Here is a 23,071-nt window from a genome sequence, read left to right on the forward strand (position 1 = left end):
GAAATACTCGTTACCAATTGGCGCAAGGCAACGTCTACATACAGTATTCACTCGAATCTGAGAACTACAGTGAAGACAGCCTGAAATAACTTGAAAATATATTAACGTCCTATTTGAATCCCATTTGAATGTGATTCAGCCATTTGTAAGTGATAATATTCGAATGCCAGGAAATACTCGATGCCAATTGTCGCGAGTACTGTAAAGTATTCACTCGAGCCAAAAATAACATAGAGCTATGGTAGAAATATAGCAACTTGTAATATCCTACTGGAGTCTGATTGGACTGATTCCCAAATTCAATACCAAATGGCGCAAGTCAACGTCTACATAAAGAGTCAATTCGAATCTGCGAAGTAAGGTGAGGAAGAAAGCTCCAAATATATCTGCATGGAATATACCAAGAGATTCCGATTGGACGGACATAGAGTGCAGTCTTCCTTTCCATTAACTTACTGCAGTGTCCACTCAAAGAAAGCCAGAAATAATTTAGAATTAAATCAACATATATATTGACATGATATATATATGATCAGATCGTATTGGAATTCGATTGGACTGCTTCTGACGTTTACACAAACTAGACAATATGAATATGTAACTGCCTATAACACATTGAATGCGCACTCTCATTAAGTATATACATATGTATGTAAAGGACTAGGCATCATTACAGCTCCAGCCCCTACTCTGGAAAGAGCAACAGAATCCCTTTCACCTGAAACCTCACTAGAGAGAGACTCGTATTATAGATACAAAATGTAGATACAGCACGAGTCGGGGGAGTTCAAGTTCAGGGCACTAAAAACAATTATACAAATTGCCGAGGAGCACAAGCGAGAGACACGAAGAAGTGAAAGAACTTCCAGGAACGATATCTGAATAAAAGTCAAGCTAAGCAGCTACTAAGGCCGCTCAAGTTGAAAGTGAATTTGAAGCATTCACGCAGCCAGCGACAGCAAATTAAATGCTCATTAGCATATTCCAAGGAGCCAACTGATACACCCGGATAGACAGCGGGGGCAGACGGATGCGGCCACGCACGATTTCACAGGCAGCCAGGCTGACTGACTAGATGGCTGACTGCCTGCCTGGCTGGCTGGCTGGCTGGCAGGAAGTCGAATCCGGTGGCGATGACGACGACGCACCGTCAGCGATGGAAGCATGAGTTTGATGTTGACAACAAAGCGTTGGAGCCGCCTCAAAGCGACACGGCTTAGCCGAAAGCTGTGCATCGACAGCAGGCGAGGGAGCGCTGGAGCAGGCGAGGCCAGGCGGGAGGGGATCGTCAGTGCTTGGAGTTGGGGTGAAATAAATTAATTTGCTTTACTTCACGTTGTATTTATGCCCCGTGTGAGTCTCCCTCCTCCTCCTCCTCCTCCCACCCGTCCGTCTGTCCGTCCAGAAACTTGGCTTCTCTGTGCCACATTGTTGAGCATATTTCATCGTCTGCTCTGCTCTGCTGGAATGGCCAGGGACTTGGAGTTCTATGCGGTTCCTTTGCGTGTCATTCAATTTACATTAATTTAGTTGATGTTCCAGCGGCGGCTGAGGGCGGCACTTTGGCAGGGGCGTGCCCCAGCAATTTGATTAGCCAACTGGGCAGAGAGAGATAGACAGCGATAGAGAGACAGAGAGAGAGAGAGAGAGAGAGAGAGAGAGAGAGTGAGCAAGGGAAATGAAAACGTTTCCTCTGCTCTCTCTCTCTCTCTCTGTCTCTTCGACAGTCTGTCAATCAATCAATCGGTGTGGGGCGTGGCAGACGAATCTCCGCCACACGCTCGAGCTGTAACATTTTAAAGGCGGCATCTGCATGCGCCGCTGCAGGCTGCGCCCCTATGTATCTCCCATTTGACCTTTGCGGGTTCCATTACGCGAAAATGCGAAAATTTCGAGAGCGGGTCAATGGCCCGACCTAACCAACTGGCAAAGGAAAGCAACAGAGTCAGCACTAAAAATTCTGCGAATACGCTTAGGCAAAGGAAAGCCAGTGAGCGGTCGATCGAACGGACAGACAGACGGACGGACGGACGGACGGTGTGCCGTCAATCTGACTGGCGCGGGACTGGACTGGCGCGGGACTGGACTGGCGCGATTCAAGCGAACTCATCCAATTCGAACGAATCGCCAAATACACAAGCGACGGTTTCGTCAATGGAGTGTGTGGTGCACACGGTGAGTCACACCTGATTAACGGGAACGGGCCAAGGGTTTCGCCAACCTCCAAGCCCCCAGCCGAACGAAAGTGTGAGAAAAGAACCGCAATTCGTTGACTGGGTTACTCTGTGTAGCCAGTCAGGCAGTCAGCCGGCCACAGTCATAAATTGCGCACGTCAGCCAAAAAGATACAAATGTATCTACAAGCTGCATACGACAACAGCAACAACAGCAACAAAGACAACAACAACAATGTTGTCTCCATTGATGATGATGGTTGCGCCAAGAGATTTTAATTGGTTCGCCCGTTCGCCCAGTTTTCTGCAAACTTCGGCCTTTTCCCTGGCTCTGTGGGCTTTTCAACAAGTTTTCATCTCTGGCGGCTATTTTTACTGCGCGCGTTGTTTTACTTTTTTTCACCTATATATATGCATATACTACATATGTATATTTCTTGGAGTTTTTGCACACTTTTTTTTATGTTTTTTGTGTGTTGGGCCTTTGTTCAACTCGAGCTTATCAAAATGTTTAATTTTATTTCTTTGTCGCGTCGACGTCGACGTCGACGCCGTTGACGACGCGCACATATTTAAGCCAAGGACGTGACTTTTGTAGCAAGTTTTGCCCTTCGGCACTGCACGCACTACGACTACGACTGCGACTGCGACTGCTGCTCTGGGTTCAGTTTTTGCTCTGCCCCAGCGGCCAGCCAGTTACAGTTTGTGACCATTAAACAAATATGTCTTTGATTTCAGTCAAATAGTTGCTCATGTTTGTCACGCTGCTCACAGCAACAACAGCAACAACAGCAACAGCAGCAACAACTGCAACAACAGCAACAACAATAACCTGAGCAGCATCTTGGACTCGCATTTGTAATTTGATTATGTGTTAGACTCTCGCATGAATACATAAATCCAAATATAAAAGGCGACAGGACATTTTCCAGGCATTTACTCTGCTAAACCGATTCAGAGCACGCATTTTATTTCGGATATAGGTATATATATAAACCTATCTCTCCATACATACATATATATATTTGTCCAGACGGACTGGCGGGCACACACTGATTGATTGCTGATCAACGCAGCATGAAAGCTAACGGCAAATACATACACATGCACAGTCAGACAGACATACATTTATTATTGATATATGTACATATTTGTCTGAGGGCACACAGAAACAGCAATACAATCACGTTTATTAGATTGCCAACACAATTTGTGAGCATGCAACATGAAATGAAATACGATATCGAATGTTAATATTTTTTCTTCTTTTTTTTTTTTTTTTTTTTTTTTTTTTTTTGGGAGAATTGCAAGAGCTGGGAATGGTTTCAAAAGTATTGCCCTGTATAGCTACGATTATGAGTATATATAGCTATAACATATAGACATATTTTGTTTACTCATCGGAAATGAGTATATCCGCTATCTGGAAAATGACCCTTGACCTTTGCAATTTCGGCTATGTACACGGCTGTCAAACTGGAGAATACCCTGTAATCCATTCAATTTTGGATCCTTAGATCCTTAATCTGACAGACTGCTACTAAGTATGCGACTTGTTGGCTCAAATATTTGGTCTCTTAGCCTTTTATCGAAAGACAAACTCAAATGTATAAACAAAATGTATTTGCCAGCAACTGTACCAGCGACCTTTGACTTTTTCGAAAATTCCGTTTACTTTGCCACACATTAATTATTAAAAGGCCATTACTTAATCGCACACGGCAAAGGATAAGGCCAAGAAGGCTCGGGGTCAACAGCTGCCAGCCAAATGGGCATTTTGGCTTGTTGCTAGCCGTTTAGTCACTTCTATTAGAGCTAGGCACACAAAATGCAGCTGAAATGAGGCCAGAGACAAGTGCATACCTTGTCAACACTTGGAGAACAGTGTTGACTAACGCCACTGAGTGCGACGCCTTTGACAGCTCCGTTTGCTCAGCTGCCGGCGGTGCACTGGAGCGGGGCCGAGAGTAAATAGCTAATTGGAAATTGGCACACCTGCTGTGCTAGGGCGCAGCCCCGGACGCCAGACGCCGGACGCCCAGACAATGCCACAAGCTGGCCAATTGCAATTTCACAATGATTCAACAATTCAAATGGAATTCACATTCGAATCTTGCATTCAACAGCTTCCACAATCAAATTGGATTTCAGTTTTCGGATTCATTTATATAAGTTTGGTCTGGACTTGGCTAAGTTGATGGCTCAAAGGAGAGAAGAGTTTTGAGAATTGGCACAGGTCACGTTTGGAAATCTTTGTTGTAGCCAAACTGAATACAAAGGGCTAGTGATATGAGAGGCTTGGCAATGGAGGCGCAATTTGTCTCACTTGGAACAAGCGAGGGGACTTTGATCGGCAATTTGGCCGCTCGCCTTGATTATTGAATGCACTGGCATTGCCTGCATGCCAAAAGCTAAAAGCATTTCGCAATATGTCGGCCAAACGGCAGTCAGCCTCGATTAGAAATGCCAAAACTTATAATTGAAATGTTGTAAAAGCAAAAGCAACAACAACAACAACTATACCAACTGTAGCAACTGAAAACACTGAAAACACGTGCCATTGAAATATGCATTTGAATTTCCTGCTCGAAAAATGCGCTGCATTTGAGTGATATGACAGCAGTTGAATACCCTGCCAGAGGGCAATGGGGTCAGCTTTCCTGCTGCTGTTGGCCAATGGCAATTAGCCACTGCTGCTGCTACTGTTGCTACTGCCGCTGGGACAGGCAATTTCACCGACCGGGCAATCAATCAAAGAAAGTTTTTTCCCAGTGCATTTCAACACAATTCGGCAACAATTAGGTATATTAATGACATGCGCTGCCGGCAAAAGCAAAAGGCCTCTTATTAATGAGCTCCGATCAGGCACGGCGAACTGAGAATAGTGAGCTTCGGATGACTCAAGTGTCAAATGGATAACATGTTGAGAACGCGAACGACACAAACGCTGGGGATGCTGGAAAGCGCTCGACGAGGGCCAATGCAGCGATTGCGATTGCGAATGCGATAAACCGACGCAGATCACGCAGATCTTGCTCACCCACAGCGAACTTAAAAAGGGAACAACAACTGTCTATCAAGAGCAACAGCAACAACAACAACAACAACAACAACTACAACAGCAGCAGCAACAACAACAATGCCCAAGCTGAACGCACAGCATTCAAGGCTAATTGTGCAATAATTTATGAAATGGCAACACAAACAAAGCAACCAATTTAAATACGAATATACATATGTATGCCTGTCAGCTATATACATATGTACATCTATATTTATATATATGCTATACTGACTGCATGTACAGTGCTCATACGATTGCGCTGGCTGAGCCAGAGGCCTCAGAGTTTGGGGCGCAATAATTAAGAACAACTCGAAGAGAAACGTTTAACAACGTTAAATTAAGTCATTAAGAAATATACAAAATATAAATATACCCTTTGCGAATACTCAAGTAGAGGCTATGCCAGGATTGCAGGATGTGCACAGTCACCAAATACTGGTAAAATAAGATAACTCAATTAATCAGGGGTACAACTATGTAGCATAAGCATGAAGTATATACATATGTATTTATATACAGACTCTTTCGAGTGTTAAGGATAAGGTATTCAAGTTGATCTTGCCTGTTGTAAGTTGCAGATTACAAAAGGACAACTAATATATATCATTTGATCTGGAATTTTCCCAATCATATGCTAATATATATCGAAGGCATATCAATAAAATATGATAATCACATTTTAGTACATAGAAATAAATTATATTTAAATAATATATTTATTTTATATTTTCTAAGTCACATATTCACTGAATCGTTTTGAGATTAAAAAGGTATATCTTTTAAACCGACGCTCCAATTTGAATCAAATAAATTTTGTTATATAATTTATTCAATTCTAATAAAGAAAAGTTTTCTGAAAATACTCATTCAGTACGATTTTTTTTTCCTTTGCCTTTTTGATTTCCAACAAATTGGGTAATCATAAAAAATGGTTAGAGATGCTTCAAACTGATCTCCACTTGTCTTTCTCACCCGCGACAGCTCAGTTAAGGCTAACCGAAGACCCATGTACTCGTCTCACTGTATTAGTGTGTTACCAGCATTTGCTGACTACGTCAAGACGGTGTGCACATCGCAGTCTTAGGCAAATTAGGCGCAAATTAGGCGCCGACAAACGCTGTGCAACTCACTTAAAAAGTCATCACATATACATATATATATATATATATTAATATATATACATATATATTAATTTTGTTTTGTATTTTTATGAATTTGATTATCTGCATTTCTTGTTCATTTCTTTTAGCAAATAGTTTTAACAGCGCTTTATGGCTAAAGGCAAATGTGCGCATTAATTAAAACTTGAGCACGTACAACAACAATTCGAGAAAAAAAATCGCAAATGGTAAATGGCAGATTGCAAATTGAATGCAAAGTCTAGAAACTATATGAGCTTATGACAACGAAACGCTAAAGCAATTAAATTCAATGATCCAAATGAAATGCAGGCAAAATAAACGTAAATTCAATTTGGAAAATTATAAACAAAACGCAAAACGAAAACGCAAACGCAAACTGCTTAACAGCTTCGCCAATTGAGCGGTGCACGGGCAGCTGTTGCCGCACCACCGACTGCACCACCAAAGTTCCAAATCGAGAAATGCTGAACTCTTGACGATCGCACACTCAGCCACACATATGCGAATAAACAAATAAAGAACGATCCGCTGTTGTTTCTCTTGTTGTTGTTGTTGCTCTTGTTGTTGTGTGCCATTCAAATGAATTTAATATAAGAGCTAAAGCAACAACAACAACAACCACAATTGGCTAAGCTTCCGGAATTAAAGATTCAACAACAACACGAATTCAAATCCGTTTTTGGCAGCTGGCAACAAACTTTTGTAGGTTCAAGGCAAAAAAAACATCGAACGCATTTCAACCAACAACAACAAAAAAGAAAAAGAAAAAGACAACAACAAAAACAAAACCAAAAACTAAAACGAAAACAGAAACACAAATCCATCAGAGCCAACCATGACGCGAAATCTGGTCAACCGGTCAACCAGTCAATTGGTCAAGTGGCGCGGCTGATGTCCATGCGAGGCGGCTGGACGATGGACGCCAGGTTCATGGCATGACAAACATCCAATTAGCTCTTGGGCGCTGCAGAGGCAAAAGCCTTTGCCCACCAAACACACGGACACGAACCCCACTGTGCTGCTGGGTCCTGCCAATCAAATGACCATTTTGACAAGACCGAAAGGCAAAAAAACTAAAATCAATGCTCTTCATCAATGCTTAGCTAAATTTGTTTGCGTTCTATTTCTATGCGGGCGCTGAGTGTCAAATGGCAATGGCTATATATAAAACAATTATATATTATAAGTATATATATATATATATGCGTGTTCATGAAAATAGTGCTAGTCTGCGACACGAAACCTATGTTCAGAGGGCTCTGGCAACTGCAGAGCCATCGACCAATTCCCATGAAGCAGTGCCAGCACCTCAACGACGCCATGCCACACAGGTGCCAGGCCGTGATGAAAAATAATGGACTCAGAACTAAGCCAAAATATATATATAGCTATGCATATAGTACAGCATATGAAACTTCACTCAATTAGATGTAATTTTGATACAAGCTGAGGAATATTGTGAAAATAATAACGAGAACTAGCAAGGGAAAGAATGAATATTTAACATTAGTCTGACTGCTTAACATAAATGTTAAAGAAAGATGTAGCATACATAGATGCAAACATGTAATTTAACATAGATGTTACGGGCAAATGTGAAATAAACTTTATTTACATTATTTATTTTTAATGCTTGTTCATATATAGATATACATATACATTTCTAGATATTTATTTGTTTATAATTCTTAAATACCTACTCACATATGGATATATGTATACATATTTGTTTGTCTATAATTATTCACACATAATTATTTCACTATTTTAACTTTTGTTAAGAACGGCAATTACTAATCGGGTTCCCTTTGTCCACTAACTGACATAACGACCCTGTCTTAATGACCATGTCTATATAGCCAGCTCACTCTCACTCAGACACACTGTGAACTACTTGCAACATAATTTGTATTTATCCCTCTCGCTCTCTCTGAAGGAGTGTGACGCAAACTCACTCGGATAACAATTGGACCACTATTCTCAGCCTCGCACTAATACAACCACAACTGTGGGAGACAATTAGGATAAAACTGAATAGAATTGGGGAATTGAAAAACAGATTCCAAGATAAATTTTAGTAATCTATAAATATATTAAATATTGCTTTAAGCTTAAAGCATGATGAAACACGAATTTTACCCTATTAAAATAAATGTTAAAAGTTTATGTTAACTGCCTTTTAAGCGTAAACATCAAAACATATGTAAAGCACTAAAAGAGTGGAATTAGAGGGCATGTCTTGGTCGAGCATTGTTAATGAAGATACTGTGAACTTGCTTGTCGCTGTTGCTGTCACTGTCTGCCGTCCGCTGTCCGCTGCCCGCTGCCCGTTGTCTTGTTTGACAAATTATGAACACGTTTTTGTATTTAAATAATGATTTCACGTAGCTGTTGGTCTTTCGATTTTTGGTGCGTCGAACTGCCCCTCGAACTGCTGATAAGATCGATTGCCGATGTCACCGATGACGACACTCGGAGATAGACCTTCGATTATCGCTTGCTCTTGCTCTCGCTCTCGCTCTCGCTCTTTGTCTCTCTCTCTCTTTCTCAGTGGGTGGGGTGGCAGCGAGGTTGTCGCAGAACGTTGCCATTGCAGAGTGTTGGCCAGCTTCACAGCAGCAGCCGCACAGGCCAAATGAAAATGTTGGCAGCGCTTATGTACATAGGCTGTACCGAATCAGTCGGCCAATGAACCGTTCGAGAGTTGAAAAGTCGAAAGGCAAACAGATGGGGCCGAGATTACACAACAAGCAATTCGCATTCCAATTGGATGCGAATTTGCAAATTGGGCTTTGACATTGCCGATTGGCCATTGGCCGACCACACACAGAGCTCTGAACACCGATCACCGATCACCGATGAGAGATCATCGAACATCGATCAGAGATCTGAACACTTAACACTTGGTCAACAGGTTGACTGACCGAACTTCACTTGTATCTCACATCTTTGGCTTATTAATCGTCAACAAGTTTGTGATAATGCAAAAGTGAAAGGCAATTGCCGATTGAGTACGAATACTTTAAGTGGCCACTGTTTTTATTTATTATTTGCCAAACGCTTTGCTGTGACACTCTGCGCCCAGGCTGGGTCAGTGGCGTTTATTAGCAGCCAAAGAGCATCTATGCCTCTAGTTGGCTTATATACCCTGTGCTAGACAAGCAGTCAGTCTATCAGTCTGCCCGTCTCTCAGTCTGTCTGTCCATTCGTCATTTAGCCCGTGTTAGCCGGCTCTTGGCTGCATCCCTAGAGATGAGGATGAGTCAGTCGTGAGATGTTTGTGTGATAATTTTAGCTTGCCCATGTTCTGCCGAGCAATAAATGCCAACACACACACACACATACATACGCACGCGAGTACTAAGCAGCCGGTACAGTGAGTCATGGCGAATGGCAAACAGCGAATGCGATGCAACGCAGTTAGTTTTGGCAGCCGCAGATAGAGACAGAGACATTTGCATATGCCGAATATACAAAACCAGATACAGTTCTTGTTATTCTTATGCTTATTCTGTGGTTGCTGCTTCTGCTGATATATAACATTAAGTTCTCGCACGACATGACTCACGCTGAGAAGAGTAAGAAGAAGAGGAGGACTGGAGATCTTTGACCAGCAGCACAGATAACTTGACCGCCAGCGTTGTCCACTCCTAGCGCGAAAAGAGCTTTTATAATTGCCTGTCAAATGCTTACCTGCAAAGAGAGCAAAGACAAAGAAAGAAATAAGATTATTACAGTTTATAGATTTAATTATGAGATTAGATAAGAATAGGTATGTACGAGTATGTACGAATGAATTGCCGACTGCAAGAGCGGAAGAAAAATACGTTTATTAATATTACTAACTCAGCTAGATAAATTCACTGAGAGTAAATCCAAATTCCATTTATAAAACAAAGACAAACTTGATTCAGATGGATATGGCTTTTAGAATACCTTTTGACTGACTAGATCGAGTGGAAGTGGAATCTATTTACTATACATTTACAAACAGCCTCAACTAGAAGAAGTCGTTGAGGATTTATTCCATCCATAGGATAGCCAAAGAAGGATTCATATAAAGACACCCTTTCGAGCCACTCTCCCTCTCTCTCTCTCTCTCTCCAGTTGCAGGGTACTCAACTCTTTACTGATAAATCAACGAAATATGCAGTTGGTCTAACTTGACGGGGCTATTCTTATTGGGATGTAGAAAGTAAAAGTAAAAGGCGCCCAAAGCTGCGTGTGGGCATGGCCCAAGCACGGCGGCTCATTGAAAAGTGAAAAGCATTCGAGAAAACAATACCAATAGAAATACAAAATGCGAATGTTATTACGAGCCAACAGCAACAGCAACAGACGTCGACTAACTAATTGTTAGACAGCGACTTAGTACCGACTTCGGAGCGAGCAAAAAGAGGGCAGGGTGGTTGGCTAATAACTTAGTCCAAAGAAAAGTGAAAAGAGCAAAACGCTCATAAAAATAAAAATAGAAATAGAAATGGACACGACAATGACAATGGCAATGGAAATGGAAATGGACTTGCACTTGGACATGGAAGTGGATGTGGAAGTGGAAGTGTAAGAGGAGAATATGGAAAAGGCCAACATAAAATGAGGCCGACGCGTAAATTACAAATCAATATGCGATCCAATATACATGGGCAAACCCTGCCCATTTGGCCGAACGATTCCCGCTCCCATCGAGACTCGAGTCGACTCGACTCGCCTCGGAGCCAGCGCAATTGAAGCTCTCGTTGTGGGCTGCTGGCAATGAACCCCAGCCGAGGAATGCACTCGGAGAGTGGGCATCAAAATGTAAATGTAAATGAAAATGAGAATGAGTTGTTGCTGCTGCTCCTGCTGTCGCTGGGCCCAAGAGTTTTCCTGCTAAATTGCAGCAATAGCGCCTAAATCCAAATGCCGGCGACAAAGCGACGACAACGACAACAACTTTAATGACGTGATGCCAGCAGCAGCAGCAGCAGCAGCAGAAGGAGGAGATGCCATGCCACAGGCTGCTCAGAGCTAGAACAGAACTCGAAATACCCTTGCACAACAGTTGAGCTCAAGAACAGAGAGGAAAGTTTTTCATAAAGAACTTTTTCCCATAAAAATTGTGCAAATAAAGACGTAAATATCAAAGCTTAACTGAAAGCAAAGTCTGTATCTATATCATAGCATAGCTCTACCTTCAATGCCAACTGATTGACAAGTTGCTCAACTTTACATATATGCCTTAGGCATACCCTTCTGGACAGGCGCATGCAATGCAGACGCAGAGGAATGTGCAACGATTTCATGTGTCAACGAGACCAACTGCACAGAGCAAATCCAGACTGAGGTGCATAATAATAGACGCTGATAGCCGACTGCTCAATACTCTGTACGAAAGGAAAACTCCTAACACCTAGCTCATAGCTCATAACTCATAGAATATTCTGATTATCTCCTCCATAGATTCGTCTCCAAATGTAATCTATGCGAGGCGGGAGCGAGAGGTAAGGTAATTCCTGAAGTCCCTTGGGATTTCAGTGTAAACTCCTATTAAATTATTGTTGCACATATTGAGGGAATCATAATGATGGGCAGCTTAAGCTGGAGCTGATGTCAAAGCATCGTCGCTATCTATCCTGGTCGATTTGATTCGTTCATTGGCCACGTTAAGATGACAGCAGCTTAGCGCTTTGATAAGACAGCCAATGCAAAGCATTCAGTCAATTCGTGGCGCAGTCAGCCAAGGGCCAATGGCCTAAAAATGAGCTCAAAATTTCATCTCTCTTTCCGCTTGAGTTTACTGTTAGCCTTTGTAAAATGCGAAGCTCGAAAATTGCAATCGCTAAGCTGAAACAAATTGAACTTAGTCCGTCAAGCGGCTGACAGCTGGGCTGCTGCTGATATCAGCTGAGCAGACTTACATATGTATATATATATATATATATGTATATATATATATATATGTATATATATATTGTATATATGTACATATACGTGTGTGTGGGACACTCAATCAATGCAATAACAACAATAATTGTTCACAGCTCAAATGGATCAGTCAACTGGCCGCCTTTCGCAAATACCACCCAAGTGGCAGTGAGGCAAAAACAAAGGCAAACAGCCAATTAATGAGCAATTCATAATGAGAACGACACTGACGATGATGATGATGACGATGATGACGATGATGACGATGATGACGCTCTTGATGACGAGGATTGGCGACGCTGATTGGCATGAATGCAACGCATGAGCAATTGCCACACCGATAGGCAAATCTTTTGGCAATGATTGTTGTGGAATTCACAGAGCAACGGCGGCGGCAGATTAAAGTGAATTGCTCATTATAATTACATTGAGTGCGTAATTTGCAATCCATGCCACTGCCAGTTACAGCAGCTCATAAAAGTTCAAGCACAATAGGCACACACTGGCATTGCATCGAACAAAAAACCGAGAAATGAAATGGAAATAAAATAGAAGAGTGCTCTAGTGGAGACTGCTCGACTAAGAGATTCCCTGTACCCTGTAAAGAGTTGATACTCCAATCATTCTACAATTATTTTATGAACACATGTATTCACACACACGCATATGCACGCGCTTTGCCAACTGCGCAGCTAGCAGCGACTGCGCATTGTGCCTACATTTATGAGAATATAAGGGGGCGTGGTAACCAAAATCGAAAATATATATCCACAGTAAATCTAAAGTCTCCAGCATAAAAAGCAAAATCAATTTACCGATTATTATCGATAAAAATTGAGTTATCGAAAAAATATGAAAAACTTAAACTGCGTATGGTATACAAGAATATACATATCCAATTTCAAGTCTCTAACTCTTATATCTTCTGAGATCTCGGCGTTCATACGGACGGAGAGACAACCCTGGTCAAGGTTTATGGGGTCTGTCACGCCTCCTTCCGCGTGTTACATACATTTTCACAAAAGCCAGTATGCCCTTATTGAAATGGGTTCAGGGTATACAAATATTAATAATCTGAAAGCAAATGCTTGATTCTCCTATCCTCTTATCTCGCTGCTTTCTTCCTCGATCGGGAATTTGCAATCCACGTTTGTTTATTTCTCTTATCGTTTATTCACTGTACGCCCATTTGATTTAATAATTGATAATTAATAATCAGCTGGTAGGCTCTTCCGATATCATTTGGAAACACCAACAGATAGAGCCTAGCTCTGAGCTCTTGTTCGACTCGACTCTTGACCCGACTCGACACTTGTTTACCCTGAACTCTACGAATTGCAGTCGCTGTTGTCGCTGCTTATTGTTATCGCGCATCATTACAAGTCATTACAAAGTCAAGCGCACAAACACACCCACACACACACACACACACACACTCACACTCACACTCACAATCACACTGGCACTCGCATTCGCATTCGCATTCACAGATTCACAATTGAAGCTCGTAGCTGTTGATGCGTGTCAAGAAGCGCGATTCGCTCTTGCTCTCGCTCTCGCTCTCCGCCGCCTCGATATTCAATTGTGCAGGCATTAGTATGATAAATGATATCAGGGCTTACAGTCCGGGCAGCTATCTGCCCGCTGAAGCAGTGCGCATTGTGCGTGTCTGTGTGTGCATTCGCATGTGTGTGTGCGTGTGTAGTTGCTGTTTGCATTCGTTTTGTTGTGCGTTTAGCAGAAAAATTTATGTGCATACGCATTTTGTTTTTGCTGTCCGCATCCACAGTTCTATGCCCAGTTTCTGCTCCAGGCAATCGCATTACACTGCACTGCAAGCGAGGGCAGTTAGAAAAGTAACTATGCCTCAGACTTGATTGAATATGTGTATTTGATTCGCTTGCAAACTAATTGCGATTCGATTATAATTCACTTCAGTTAGTTCACTTTTTTGCATTCTCGTTTATTTTACCTTATATTATTTTAAGACTTAATTAATTATTTAATTTTTTACAATTTTAAATTTATTATTGTTAATAAATTAACTCATTTTTATTTATTTAATTTTATTGTGATATATGTATCTTTAAATTTTTATTATTTTAAATATATTAAAATTTGTTTTAATTATCATATTATTCATAATTTATTATTTATAATTAGTTTATGCAATATTCCCAACCAATAACTGCAAATATTTTAACGAATTTTCATTCTTTTTCGCACTTTTAATACATTTGCTGTTTTCATACATTTTTCTTCAGATTTCTGTTGTCATAAGCTGATTATAGAAACAGCTTTGGTACCTTTTGGTATTTGATTTGAGCCAAGCACTGCCAGCCTACTACAGTATAAACATAAATATACATTGATATCCAGCTGTATATATGGTATTGTTTCGAGCGATCCACGAATCGAGACGCACAGCGTTAAATAAAACTTCCCACTGCGTCTCTATCATCAATTGTGTTATGGTCTTTGAATTGATATAAATTACGAATCGCTCGCTGGCTTCCGCACTGGACGAGTTTTTGCCCAAACAAAACAGCGAATCGCTGGACTTGAGCTAAACACTATCTGGCAACATGGCAGAGGCGATATCGATGCCATTTCCTGCAGCCGAGCAAGAATATGCCAGCCGTACATAGCCGACTGCTCAATGCTCTCTTAGCAGAGGCGGTTCGCCGATCAAGTCGAAGTCTCAGCAGATTACGTCACGCTTATTGCTAATGAAAGCCGATATACTCGCAATTAAGTTAATAAATAGCCAGAGATTCACATTATGATAAGGCCGGATAGATGTGCGAGGCTTATTAAAAATCAGTTAGGCACACAAAAACCAAATTGATTTATGCAAATGACATTATAAGGTCCAGCGCGGTGTCCGGCGACACGTTGTAGCAATTCAATTAGCAGATAAATTATTTTTACAGCCGTATAATTTATGTAAAGTTTCGGGTGTAGCCTCGTGCCCCCAGCCCACAAATATCAAAGGTCGCAAGGCTGAAAAATCCAATAGACACACAATTCACACAGAGATTTCGGATTCCAATGAAAAGCAAGGTCCAGAAGCCAGCACACTGATGAGGTATATGCGTATATATATATATAAATACATACATATTCAAAGTAAAGTTCAAGGTAACAAAAAGGGAAGGAACCAAATGATAAACAGATTGATTCAATGCCCTGCAAAATGAATGTAAGTCCGATGGCTGAAAGTGACAAAATGAATATGCCCCAAGCTGCGACAGAGCTCGCATTCACACTTTGTGACGAACTGCGGGGCATCGATGGAATACTATTATTAAGTATACGGCCGTTTGGGACAAGACAAATGAAACAAATCGAAGGTCGAATATCATATAAATCAATAAAAATCGAATACAAAAACAAAACAAATCGCGGCATTAAATGTTGATTGAAAACTGTGGGAAATCGCAGTAGCAATGACAGCCGATAAAGCAACGGCAATCGATGTGTGCCACGCCCGCTCACCGCTCGCCGCCCCCGGCGACTGAATGCCCGCTCCTTTTCGAAGGGCTAACAAACAACAAATTGATTTACAAAATTTCGTTAAAGATTTCCTGGTGAGAGGGACAGAGGGAGTGGGTAGGTCAGTGAAACATGGAAGCGACAGGATATACGTGTTGTATATCCTGATTACCACGCCTCATCTGACAGTCAATTAGGGGCAGCAGCTCGAAACTGAAAAGCTGTCAGCCCAATAGAGGAGAATTCGATTACGGGCACTACACAATAAGATTAATAATCTGGTTTAATTAAGGGAAACTCGATAAGTCAATCAAAATAACGACGAAACCCTGCGAAAACGAGACTTTTGTTGTAACTGCCAAATGCCCTGTAGTCAATGTAAGTGTAGTGTATATTGTAGAATAATAATGGCAAGCCAAAACAGCAATCTGTAATTGTATTGTATTATAAATTTCATTTCTCATAAGCTAAATTTCTAGTCAAGCATTGCATACGGGCCGCATTGCAGGGTGTTTTCACGATTCGGAGCAGTCGCTAAGGTCGTTTGGGGTTGGGGGAGTGGGACTGTGGGTTGGTTTTTGTGCCATATTTGCATTGGCCATCATTAGCTTGGCTTGTGTAAACAGCACTCAGGAGCTAAGAGGTAACAGCCAACAGGTGAGATATAACAGGTTGCCGCCCTCGGCTCTCGCAGCATGAAATGTATCCGCGCCGCACAACTGATGCGATGTGGCCATAACGAAGGGGCGGCTAATTGGTAACATGATTTGTGTTATCGCCAACGCTGCTGCGCAGCTCGCCAACTTGTCTAATTGCCGTGCCTGTTAGGCTACGTTCTGTGGGAGGTGGGGGCGGTGCTGGTTGTGCCAGAGATCGAGCTGAGCCTAGCGAATATATATGACTTGCAAAATAAGGCCAACAGCAACAAAAAAGTGAGCGGAGCAACCTAAGCGAGGCCTGGCTAAACGTCAGTTTAATTAGCTGAACTAGGCCACGCAACGCGCTTAGCTTGTAGCAATATCGCTCAATAAGTGACACGCCGAACAGGAGTTGTACATTTGTATAAATGCACATACATAAATATATATGACCCATATACGTACGTGTGTATGTCTGTTAGTTGATTAATTTGAAAACATCGAACAATTTTGGTTGCATTTAAAAGACGTCACCAAATACAAAAATAAAACATAAAAAAAAAAATAACAAAAATAAATGGCTCAGCTGTTAACTGCACCGCTATCAAATACCCTGTATAATGAAAAGGGCAAACGGCAACTCGCCGACTTTTATTATTTTTATATATTATTATTTGAATTGCATTTTGTATATAAATAATTTTTTGATCCATTTTTATGAATACATTTAACATTTTTTTTTTTATTTCTTAACATATTTTTATAATATATTTTTTTATTTGAATTTTTTTATGTGATGATTTTTATTGTTTTTGTATTACATTTAAAAACTCAATTTTGTTTAGTTAAAAAAAAAAGAAAGTTTTTTTTTATATTATTGATTATTTTATTTGTTTATGTTTTCTTCATTGTTTATTTTTTATTATTACTTTGTATTATTATTGTTTGTTTTGATTTTTTTTTTTTTTTTTTTGTTACATTATTTTTTATTTTATTTGATATATTTAATATTACGCCCATTCAAATTTAACTCTTCATTATATTTCCAAGGCTTTTCACACAAGTTCTATACGAATGTAACATATAATATAATGTACCTACTGAGAAGCAAAATATTTACAGGTAATCAAATCAGTTAAACTTTGTTTCATCACTGCTACGGGGTAACGAAGACAACAAAATATTGACATCTCTTAATGATGCTCAATGCAAAAGGTTAATGTTAACATTTGCTTAATATTTCGCAGCTGACGCGACTCGACAACTCTGCTCGACTCGACTTGACTCGGCAAAGGCGCCTCGCATTTGTCAAACAAGTCAACTTTGACTTGCAGCGTTTGCGCCTGCGCAATTGCAGCGTCGCGTCTAGTCAAGTCTGAGCGCTGTCCTGGCTGGCCGGGCGAAGGGGGAGGTGTACGGGCGTACCTGTATCTGGCTATAACTGGCAATGAGGCGCATGATTGATGATGAAAATGTTCACAAAAAATATATATAAAATATAAAAAAAAAATTCAAATGAAAAACGACACGAATGTTGAAAGCCGTTGTGAGAGGCAAACGATGTCGACGGCAATTGCCATAGCGTTGACAATGACGAAGACGATGACGATAACGATAGCGATAACGATAACGATGACGATGACGCTTGAGACGACTCTAATGTCGTCTCTTAGAGCTCTGGTCAAATGTCAACGGCCCAAAACAAATACTTTTCGACTTTTTACTATTTTCTGTTGAAGTTCCAAAGTTCCCAGCAAAGATTCAGTTAGTTTGATGGCCCATATAATAAGATATATATGTGTGTATATAAATATATGATCAATGCATATACCAATTGAAGTTGCTAAATATTGTATAGCATCTGAAGCATCGTAATGCCCTAGAGATTCACCTCTCTGAAGCAGTGCAGTAGGCGTGGCATCAAATTGCTTTCCATCTGTGCCAGCATCTCATCGATTTCATGATAAGCCGTGATAAGAAATATTGTATTTACAACTAAGTCTTCAATCAAACATTTCTATAAAATCTCTATAAAATATTCGCACTACTAAGAACACAGCTATAAATACATATGTATATATACACATACATATACATATATGCAATTTTCATGCATGAATTCTTCTTTGGCAAAAAGTAGCCAAATTTTGTGCACTTTATTTATTTGAGTCTGAACGGCCTGAATGACTTTGCCGCCTCGTAAAATCATACGTGTATCGATTTAAGGAATTCAAATATGCCTTTTGACTTTTCGAGTGGCCCAACAACAAGTTAGCAAAAAAAAAGTGTGAGTCGATAGCTTGCAGATGCGCCAACAAAACTGAAGAACAGATATAAGAATATAAAAGTATATTAACTTTAGATCTTATTAAAGTTCAGCATTCCGATTGATCACCAATCCAGCATCAATTAGCAGAGCATTGTTGAGTCGTTCATAGCCGTTTGCAATGTTCTCACACAAATGGCGGTTCTTCTTCTCCTGTTTCAGGCGCATTTTCCCAAATGCAAAATCACGTAGCCGCCGTGTGTTAAGCTGCTGCTGCTGCTGCTCTGAGTGTGTGTGAAACTGTCATAAAAGCGAGATAAACATCGCTTCAACAGCAGCAGCGACGGCAGCGACGACAGCGACGGCCGCAGCGGCAGCTACAACTCGAGCAGCGTCTGGAGGCGCACAAGCGTGCTCAAGATTTACGGCTTGTTCGGAGCCGGTGCCATCAAAATAGTTGAAAACAATTTACTTGTGCATAAACCCAACAGCTGCTCCGCGCTTCAAACGGAAGGTTTATTGTTTATCTCTATCGCTATCACCCTCCCCCCCTCTCTCTCTCTCTCTCTGTCGGTACTGCCAGATAAAAAACGAAATTTAAACAAATTAAATGTTTAAAACAACGATGCAACAGCCAGCAAATGGCTGGTCAGCCAGCAGGTTCACTGCTGGGGCAACCCGAGACTTTGGCCATTTGTTGACACATTGCTCTAAAATTAAATTTCAAAAATCATTTTGTGGGCGAAGCGCAAAAAATATTTGTTTACTTACATATTATGTATGTATGTGTGCATGTATGTGTGTGTGCTTGCTTGTGTTTAAAGTTGATTTAGTGATATTGCCTGTTGGGTTTGCTTCCTTTTCTTTTCATTCTTTGGCTTTGCTTTGCGACTCGTTTTTCTAGCTTTTCCCTCTGTCTAGAATTCTAGCGGCATTCCCTCTCCCCTACCCCTACATGGGACTCAGACCCTTGGCGATGCGCTGAACGTGGGAATCCAGCAGCGAGTTCAACTGCAGTTCAGCACTGTGCGGCTCAGCTACCCCCAATCCCCACCCCCGCTCCACAGCACTGTTCAGATCGTAAATAACAATTCGTTGGCCCCACAAGATTAATCGCTATTGACATTCAACTTAAGCTTTTTAGATACTTATATATTTTTTGTATGGCCTGAGAACTAGTCGATATTATATACAATATATATATATATATATATAACTTTCAGTTATAAAAAGTATATATTCGCTGCAATTGCAGTTATTTATTTGTTCAGCCGATCATGAAAATATCATTTGGGATTCCACTTTGCTTTTCTCAATTGGTTTGGAGAACTCGTTTGGTTATTCCAAAAGAAATAAATAAATAAATAAAATTAAAATTCTTATTATCTTTGGGGTGGCTTCACTGTTGTTTTTGGCATTAACGCGCATTTGAGGCCCGCAGCTTAGCATCGCCTGCTAAATATACGTAAATTGCAAGTTAATGAGCTCAAGTGGTCCAGCGACAAGTCGAGGGAAGCGCGGCGGAGAAGGCGCTGTGCTGGGCTGGCTCTGCTGGCTGAGATCGCCCCCTAAGACAAATAAATATAAATTCAAATCAAACGAAAAATTGTGTGTGCTCGCCCGCATCGCATTGTGGCTGCCAGCGAGGGTGGGCCGGTCGGTGGGTGGGCGGTCGGACTGTCGGTGGGTCAGACACAAAGAACCAAACCGTATCCCGATGTCCAGACCCCGACCCAGGCCCAAGCCCATGCCCATGCCCATGGCCATCAATTAAACTGTCAGCCAGAGCCCATTACGCGCTCATCAGCGCACTTGGCCCTAAGATAGGGAGCGAGAGAGAATCAGGGATGAAGCCCGCTCGGAGTGTGAGCCGGGCACATTAACTACTGCGTTCGCAGTTCAATTAACTAGCAGTTACAGTTACACTCACTGCTGCAGTTGCAGTTGTTAACTGTTAACCAACTGACCCGTGAGTGCGGTCATTCCTGCTGCCTGACCGTCGCCCCCTTCCTTCCGCAGTCCAGTTCAAGTGTCAAAATATAGCGCTAACACGATATGCCATAAACAGCTAAACTGTACTTTGTCTTCCAATTAACAGCTTGAGCTCGTTTACCCTCTGCGTCTCTGCCTCTTGATAGAACTGGAGCTTATAACGAGATCTCTAAATATTACATCTATATAGCATATTTAGTATATGTATATATACATCAAGAACTCGAATGTTAATAGCAACAACACAGAGTTTATTTAGTAAACAAGGCGAAGGCCTTTGAGCTGCTGATTTCAAATCTGAAAATCGTTTAGCTCTAATTCACATTATCTAACATATTTATATCGCTATAAAGAACCATAATTATGGAACATATGATATTTTCTATATATCACCTTATCAAGAGTTTCGGGTTTTCCCACTAGAGACGTGACAAAATCGGGTATAACTTTATTTTCCACAGTTTTACAGAGCTAGAGCGCCGAAATTTACAGGCGAGTTTCTGTAAAGATCCTTGTATTTGCACGCCCCCTAGAGGCGTGGTAAGTCGGATAATAATATATCAGGTGTAATAGAAATGGTATTATTTTAGGTGCATGTGATATTGGAATTGGACTGAAACTATATAGTATATACAGCTGTGTTCATAAAAATAGCAATACAGCTGATGCTCACAGAGATTGCAACAAACTTTTATTTATTTATTTTATTTTTATTTTTTTATACATAGACATAGAAGGTGCATGTCTATATATCATTATCACAGTTATTATCAGCTATTGTTCTTATTCCTCTTGTCAAGATGCTTTTATGACTGTACTCCATAGGCATGGTAAATCGCCTAAGACTGCACTCTTAGAGAACTAGAACTCCGGTATAGAACTATATCATATCACGTTAAAATATGTTAAGATCATTAGAGATTCATGCCCAAAAGAGACAAATTACCGAATATATATCTATATATATACATATCTCTATATATCTTATAAGTGCCTTTGAGAGGTGTGGCAAGTCATAAAAAACTATATCTATATAAAAATGTTAAGTCAAAACTCCATAATCTTTTACTAATTCCCTCTGCACATTTAGCAAAAATTAATTTTTTAATTTTATTCTCATGAATATTCAAAGCTCAAAAAAAAATATATATAATTTGAAATCGCGTTTGAGCCGCATTAAATAATTAAAAAAGTCAACAAACCGATCAAAAACAACAACAACAACAGAGACAATAACAAAAAGGTTGCTCGAGGTGCTAAGTCTGAAATTAGTAAATTGTGTTATTAAGATATTCCTAAATGTTTCAGTCAACCAACTGAATGAGACGAATGAAATTCAATTTTTATTCGATTTTCATTATTCATTATAAGAGGCTTTAAGAATATTGTTTATATATTTTCAACTGACTTCAAGGCAAATGGATATGAATACAGTTGATAATTTAATACAACAAATTATGCAAATAAATGAGATTGGAGATTTCAGATTCGCGTCCCTCAATTGTCAACTGGCAATTGTGAATAAGTGTTCACAATGAGCTAACATACGACGGGATCAACATTAAAGGATTATATAGAGAGAGAATTCCAACTTTCGCTGGGCGGCAACGGGCAGTGGGCGGGGCTGGGGTACGCACATTAACAGCAGCTGGCACGGCTTACATTTGTAATTAACTTGAAATTTATAAAAATAAAAAGTAACGAGAGTGGGGGCATACAGTGAGAGAGAGAGGGAGGGAGAAACAACTGTTATACATACATATAGTCTAAATGCATTTCTACACGCAAATGAAATCGAAACCGAAAATCGGGTTAAAACAAAACATTACAAATGCAATGCGACGGGGCGTGACGTGCAATGGGGACGCCGCATGTGGGTTGGGCAGGCATGTGGAGTGGGCTGGGGTGGGGCGGGTGGAGTATTGGGTTCGTTTGGGGAATGAGGTTCCAGCATGTGAGATGTGCCATGAAAATTGAAAATTGTCAAAAAAGAAGAAGACGACGACGACAAACAACAAATTAATCAATGTAACTGCAACTGCAACTGAGGCAACGGCGACTGCAGCAGCAGCAGCAGCAACAATTGTCTAGGTAAGAGCAGTGCAGCAACAACAACAAGCAGCAGCAGCTAGGTAAACTGCGTGCTGCAAATTGAATTTTGGTGGGTGGGGTGGGATGGAGTGGAGTGGTGTGGTGTGGTGTGGGGTGACTTGATGCAGTTATCTACGCACCGTTTCAATTTAATTTGCTGTGCAGTTATCTAGTGCTTCCACTGCTCCTCCCTCTCCTACTCCAATTCCAACTCCATCTCCCTCTCTCTCTCTGTTGCGTGTGTGTGGCCCCACGACTTTCGTTTTCATCTTAGTTGTTGTTTTAGTTAAAATCATTAAATCTTC

At 40.8% G+C, this 23,071-nt stretch overlaps 1 protein-coding gene across 1 annotated transcript in view; it reads right to left on the reverse strand.

Moving 5' to 3' along the window:
• The window catches only part of LOC108619090 (uncharacterized), a 144,484-nt gene that overhangs the window by 36,063 nt on the left and 85,350 nt on the right, over window positions 1-23,071 (reverse strand). The window lies entirely within an intron of this gene.

The sequence above is a fragment of the Drosophila arizonae genome, chromosome X, assembly GCF_054131065.1.
Source record: "Drosophila arizonae isolate 15081-1271.41 chromosome X, UAZ_ARI_1.0, whole genome shotgun sequence".
Classification (NCBI taxonomy): domain Eukaryota; kingdom Metazoa; phylum Arthropoda; class Insecta; order Diptera; family Drosophilidae; genus Drosophila; species Drosophila arizonae.